This window comes from Zingiber officinale, chromosome 5A (genome assembly GCF_018446385.1).
Source record: "Zingiber officinale cultivar Zhangliang chromosome 5A, Zo_v1.1, whole genome shotgun sequence".
NCBI classification, from domain to species: Eukaryota; Viridiplantae; Streptophyta; class Magnoliopsida; order Zingiberales; family Zingiberaceae; genus Zingiber; species Zingiber officinale.
This window is the reverse complement of record NC_055994.1, coordinates 108,569,720-108,577,146: the sequence shown is the minus strand read 5'-3', so window position 1 is coordinate 108,577,146 and position 7,427 is coordinate 108,569,720. Positions and strand designations below refer to the sequence as shown.

The 7,427-nt window shown below is 36.4% G+C and overlaps 1 long non-coding RNA gene across 1 annotated transcript; it reads right to left on the bottom strand.

Moving 5' to 3' along the window:
- Positions 1–4,187: 4,187 nt before the first annotated feature.
- On the bottom strand, positions 4,188–6,697 carry LOC121983120. The gene is made up of 3 exons (XR_006112390.1): positions 6,522–6,697; positions 5,332–5,376; positions 4,188–4,253 (listed from the first exon to the last, which is right to left on the bottom strand). It is a non-coding gene; the product is annotated as an uncharacterized LOC121983120 (long non-coding RNA).
- Between the last annotated feature and the right edge of the window lie 730 nt (positions 6,698–7,427).

The window sequence follows — 7,427 nt, the reverse complement described above, 5'->3', positions numbered from 1 at the left end:
GATTAGCAACTCTTGACTCAAATTATATGCAGAAGCTTTTGAGAAGCTGAAGGTCAATTTTCAAGAAGTTACTATATAGAAGATCTCCCGATTGGATAATCAAGCAGCGGATGAACTAGTTAAGTTAGCTAGTTCATTATCTCTAGTGGAGATCAGCCAGCCGATCGAGCAGGTCTCATTGGTAGCGCACATCGACCAGATGGAGGGAGTAATCTTCCCAAGCGACTGGAAAACACAACTATTAATTGAATTCCTCCGATCGGGTAACACTCCGGTTGACCAGGAGACAGTGTGATAGTTAAAGAAGTGGGTCGGACGATTTACCTTGATTGGAGACCAACTTTATAAGAGATCTTTCTCAAGACCCCTGCTCAAGTGTGTGGGACTAGAGGACGTAGAATACATCGTGCAAGAAGTGCACCAAGGCTCCTGTGGAAACCATTCAGGTGGTCATTTGTTGGCTCAAAGATTCTCTTGGTTGGATATTTTTGGCCAACTCTCCAAGAGGATGTCGCTCGGACAGTAACCATATGTCTGTCTTGCCAAAGGTATTACAATATCCTGCACCGACCGTCCAAGGAGATGAAGGTAGCCGCGGTGTCTTGCCTGTTCTACCAATAGAGCATGGACATCGTGGGACCGTTTCCAATGGCGACTGGCTAGCGAAGGTTCCTGCTCGTCGCGGTAGACTACTTCTCAAAGTGGGTGGAGGCTGAGCCATTGGCAAGGATAAGTGAGCAAATGGTTATCAAATTCATCTAGCAGAGCATCCTGTGTCGATTCGGCATCTCCCATCGGCTCGTCTCGGATTACGGGAGGCAATTCATGAGTTAGAGGCTTAGGGAGTTATGTGAAGGCTATGACATCCAACAGACCTTCACCTCAGTGGCCTACCTCTAGAGCAACGGCTAGGCTGAAGTCATAAACCGGGAGATCCTTAGAGGCTTACGAGCTTAGCTCGACCGTGCTGGGGGTAGCTGGGTCGACGAGCTCCCAAGTGTCTTGTGAGCACTTCTCACAACTCCAAAGGAGGTGACCGACGTACCACCATTCCAGTTGGTATATGGGGGAGAAGTAGTGGTCCCCATGGAGGTTACAGTAGAATCTGACCGAGTACGATTCTATTACGAGGGAAACACCGAGTGGAGGTTAATAGAGCTCGACTTGGTGGATAAAGCGCAGGATAAAGCTTCCATTCGGTTAATGGCATATTGGCAGCGGATGAAGCAAAACTACAACCGGAGGATGATCCCGAGATCACTATAAAAATAATCAGGTTTACCGACGGAATATACCGACGGAATAATATCCCGTCGGTAATCTCCGACGGAAGCTAATTTCCATCGGTACTCTCTGACGAAATCTAATTTCCGTCGGTAATCTCAAATATTACCGACGGAATTAATTTCCCGTCGGTAAAATTAGAATATTATCGACGGAATTAAAATTTCGTCGGTAATATTTTCCGACGAAATTTAATTTTCGTCGATACAATGATGGGAACGTAGTTACCGACGGAATCTAATTTCCGTCGGTAATCTTGAAATATAAACAAAAATATCAGGATTTCCGACAGAATTTAAATTCCGTCGGAAATCTTGAAATAAAAACAAAAATATCAGGATTACCGACGGAATCTAATTTCCGTCGGAAATCCTGAAATAAAAACAAAAATATCAAGATTACCAACGGAATCTAAATTCCGTGGGAAATTACCGACGGAATCTAAATTCCGTTGGTAATCCCGAAAATAAAATTAGGGCACCAGCCCTTCTCCTCTCGTGCGCTCGATTTCCCCCTCTCCCGCGATTCCGGCGCAATCTCTCCTCTTCGGTGATTCCGGCGCGATCTCTCCTTTTCGGCGATTCCAGCGCGATCTCTCCTCTTCGATGATCTTCAGGTAAGTTCTCTCCTCTCCTCTCCATTTTTCTCCTCTCCGCCAGTCGCTACCACACGGCTGGCGGCTTTGCCGGGCGCTAGCCGCACCCTAGTGGTTGTGTCGGCCGCTAGCAAGCGGTCTCTCGCTTGCCGGCGGCTTCTAGCAAACAACCGACAACTGTGTCGATCAGCTGCTAGCAAGCGGTCATCCAGCTACTAGCAAGTGGTCGGCAACTGTGCCGAGAGCTTGCAAGTGAACGACAGCTGTGTCGAGCGCTTGCAAGCGACCGACGGCTGTGCCGACCGATGGCTGTGTTGGCTGCCAGCAAGTGGTTTCTACTACAATTTTTTTCTCTATTGTGTAGGGACACAAAATAAACAGGGAATATTATATGAATATATGGAGTAACTGATGGAGGAGACAAGAGATGACTTGGTATTTTATATAACTTGCTAGCTAGCCAACCAATACAGAATGACTCAAGCTAGCTAGCTAGTTAAGTTGATCCAATTGTTAGTATTGATCCAATCTTTTAAACTAATTAAATGGGGTTTCAAAAAATTCAAAATTTTAGTTTGTGACCTTTGTTAATAATGATTATAAGGTTTTCCCTCATGACTAGAGAATTTAGCTAGGATGGGCAGGGTCTTCATATATATGAAAATTGTCTGAAGATGTCTTCAACACATTGACTAGGAATGTACCATCTAATTGATATAAAATGATAATCTTGTCAGTGTTAAACCAAATTATGATAAGATTTAATCCAACTTATGTACTTTTGGAAAATATAGTATGCATTAGGTATTCATGGGTGGTTTTTAATTTCTTAGTGTCGCCTCTTTAACCCAAAAATTATTAATTAATTAATTAATCAGTTTAATTTCCTTATAGAAAATGAAAATTGTGGTTCAAATTAAGTTGGGTTAATTTGTGCAAACATTATATATATATGCGATCGAAGAGATGATCGACCACATAAATTATTAGTACTGATAGTTTGTTTTTGTGTTTTTTACTTGTGAATGACATAGTTCACTCAAATGCTTTTGGTGCAGCATGATCCACAAAATTCGCACTTCACACTTCATTAATTAAGATGTGTGAACCAACACATCTTCCCCTATACGGGGACTTACATGGTAGTTAGATGAGGCTATGCAGTTGGTTGTGAATTCTAATTTTTGTTACACTTTGTTCAATTGATATGATGTTGTATTGACTCATGAACTAAGTATCAATCAGCTATTGAACCTCAACTTCAAAATCCTTTATGGCCTCGGTTATTTGATTTTATTTAATTCATTACCACATCTTCTGATGCAGCCAAAATCCAAACTAGGTACTATACCAATATAACATCCAATATAGTTAGTTATAAGCTGACACTATCCTCTAAAACAATTTTAGATTTAAAAGCTACTAGATTGTTCTGTTGGGAGAAGGATTAGATGAAGATATTCTTACAAAGAGATGAAGGTGGAACGAAGCAAAAGAGGTACAACATTGAATATGCAACAAATTTTACAGATGTGATAGCAAAGCGCTCACATCTGCAAAATTTCACTACAAGAAAAAAGCTAATAGACAACGCTTTTAAAGCGTTGTCTTTTTGCTTGAAAAAGTGTTGTTAAAGGCACTGTTGTAAAAAGTCTGCTCAACGACAACGCTTTTAAAGCGTTGTCGTTTGTACCAAAGATAACGCTTTTGCAACGCTTTAAAAGCGTTGTCGTTTTTTGCAGAGGCAACGTTTTACAACGCTTTTAAAGCGTTGTTTTTGGTAGAAAAGACAACGCTTTTGCAACGCTTTAAAAGCGTAGTTATATTTTGCAAAGACAACACTATTACAACGCTTTAAAAGCGTTGTTGTTTTTTACAAAGACAACACTTCTTGCAACGCTTTAAAAGCGTTGTCGTTTTAAAGAAAAAAAATAAAAAAAAAATTATTTAAAAATCATTATTTTTATATTTACGAAACTATTATTTTTCTTTTACCATGTCTAGATTCGAATTTTACATATAATCAACTCGGTTAATGATTTCAAACTCATAAAAATAATAGAAATCTGACGTTGAAGTAATATTAATAATTAATTACATGAAAAGCTAGTAAATATCAAAATTTACACTAATTCTGTTTCAAAGTATATAGTGATATTCACATATAAAACAAAAGAGCACAAAAAATCTGTTTTGAACATCTACAATTTGTTTAGCCAACAATCTGTTTACTGAATACTGAATACTGAAGTAGCCAACAATCTGTTTACTCAAAATAGTACAGTAGTTACTGAATCTATACGCTTATATGTACTGATCAATTACTGAATCCAGACGCTCCTTAGTGTACTGATCTCGACTGTCCTGTATCCACCTACAAAAGAAACAAAACAAAACAATCATTACTGATGAGCATATATGAGCATTACTGATGGCTCTCAAAAGAAACAAAACAATCATCATGACTTTCTACCAAAAGAAACAAAATTTACACTAATCTTAATGAAGATTTTCAGATCCTTGATGTAAAATAGTTTTCAAATTGCATGCAGCTATCTGACTGCTTTATTAAACTGATCTCATGCAGCTTGTTCGCCGAGATTGTTCGCCGTTTTCAAATTTACTGGAGTGAAATTCTAACAATCTTTTTTCCATAGATTGTTCGCCGAGATTTATTAAACTGAACAATTTCTTTCTCCCTCTTTCCATGGAACTGGATTAAGTATTCATATAGAAAAAGTTGAAATAGATTTTCTTAAAACTTGAACATGCAACCTGCAAAATAAGTTAATAAATAAATATGGACTACGCAACAAAGTGACCATATGCCATCCACAACAGTTTTTTTAGAGCATTAAGAAATTGCTACATAACTGGCTTCTTCCCTTTTGTTCTAACTAATTCCAAAATTAATAGCAAAAGAAAATAATTATGTACTCCAAATAATTAATTAACAGTTAATTTCAGACTTATGCTGAAGTCTCATTGAACAAAATGGCATTTCCTCATACCACAATATCCTAAAGCATTGAATGTCTAGGTCTGGACAGCTATGTTAATCCTGTGAGCACATTAAGATTCATGGGAAAATCATCATAGTGTGCATTGTACATTCAGTTTGTTTTCAGTGAATTGTCTACTATTTATGATTTTGATGGACGAGGAACAGTCATGTCAACACTAATGGTTGTTGGTGTGGACCAATGTGAATTGTATTCTAAAGCTTACTAATTCCAGAGAATTGATATCTATTTCCAAACTAGATGAAGCTGAATAAAATTGCAAACGAAGAACTCATAACGAATAAGCATTACAAGAATGAAAAAGTATACAAATCAACTTATTTTCACTTTAAGTGATAAGTGAAATTATTCCAAACAATGTTAGAACTTATCTATAATACTACTAAATAAAATCTTATATTGGGATGAATGTGATCATTCAGTACTCACATTTTCTATCCATGCCATCTCTACCATGTAGTTTGAGCATTTCTCCTGTGAATGAAAATTGAGGAATAAGATTGAATGACAACTTAGAAAGGTCAATGAGAAATTGAATAAGGAAACAAGTAATCATTATTTACATTTAACACATCAACTGCATACAGAACTTAGAAACTATCTTTTTTCCATACATCCCTCCAGGACTCCTATATAGATAGATAGTGCAAAGAATGGATGAAAGACACATACACAATAGGAATACGACTGTAAATATGTGGAGCAAGCACCAAATTCATGAAAAGAAACTGAACACTAAAAGAACATATATATATTTTTTCTCTTTTGAGAAAGAAAGCAAGAAAGAAAGAGAGATCATACCTTAACATGCTTTACAAGAACGTGAATCTCACAACTCAAGATCCTGCTTTATCAAAACCAACACAAGATCACAGAAAATAAAAAAAGTATCTTTTCAAAAAAATTAAAAAAAAAGTCTTAGTGAAGCAATGCATGTTAACAGCTTAATTAGCAGCAACAATCTGATAAACCAAAAAAAAAAAAAAAGGAATGTAAAAACACTTTGCTCCTTAAACCTCAATGGCGGATTATCAATTAAGAAACAAGGTAAAGCGCCCAGACGAACGAGAAATCAATGAAACCTGAAATAATCACCCTAAACGGGCAAAAAAACTATCTTTATTCAAAAAATTAGTCTTGTGAAGCAATGCATGCTAATAGCCTAAATAGCAGCATCAGTCTGATACACCAAACAAAAAAGAATGTAAAACACTTGGCTCCTTAAATCTCAATGGAAGCAAACAAGCCGAACATAAATGATTCACCCTAATCACCTCTAATGAATCATGATGAGTTCATAGTGAGGAGATGGAACGAGATCATCGAACAAGGAAAACGAAGAACAAAGATATCAAATAGAACAAGGAAAAAGAGGGATAGCACAAATAGCAGCAGCTCATAATTAAAACAAAAATGCTACTATTCAGAATAAACTAATAAATGATATAATAAGAGAAACTATGTTCAGTAGAATAGCAGTACTAATAGATAACAAACACATTTTGTGATTAGACAAGTTGAAATATCAGAGTTGAAGGGGTGAGGGATAGCACGAGATAAAAGAAACTCCAGTTAACAGCCAACTCCGATCATAAATATGAAGGGGTGAGGGAACGCACCTACTCATAAATATGATCTTGTATACATTCTGCCAACTCCGATCGCACTTCATCAATTTCTTCTCGAGAATACTCTGCTTGTGTGAACTGTGAACATTAATGAGGAAAAAAAATCAACATTGACTTTGCATATTTTAAATAGTTTATTTCAAATAATTTGAGACATAAGCAAGTAAACATTACTATAGATCGTAGTGAATCTCTTTCGATAATTTCAACTTCTTCAACAATTTGTCTCATAAATCGCATCATATAGTAACCACATTGTTTGACATCTTGTTGTCGAGGAGCCTATGGAAATTAGAGACATATTATTAATGATAAACATACACATTAAAATATATGTTATATGTAATTACACATACCTTTACTATTACCCACATAGCCTTTTTTATACCTTTCCTTCCCTTGCTTGAATTAAACAATCTTAAGGCCCTTCATACGTTAATGATTTTTTTATATATGAGTTTTGTATTAACATAAATGCTTAATAAAAAAGAAATATGAACTCACATTTCCACTATATATTTCCAATCCTCATCATGAATGCGGTGCCTTAGAGAATCCAACAAATAAATAACTTCATTGTAAGGGTCAATAACAGTGATAATCCAATGGAAACTATGCAACAAACACATAATTAGTGCATATAATTCAATAAATTATCAAAAGACAACAATTGAAAGTGATGTTTTAATTCTTACTTACCCGATATTACATGGCACCAATACAAGTTGATCTACAGATGCACCACTTAGCCTGCCTGCCAAATGACTTGCCCTTTGGTTTAGCCTTTCAAACTTACCTTTTTTGTCATTTGCATTTCAAAAACATCTGAAAGAGTGCCTAAGCTAAGGATTTACTACTTCAGTCAACAACTTAAAGAAGAGAGCTACAAGCAACAAG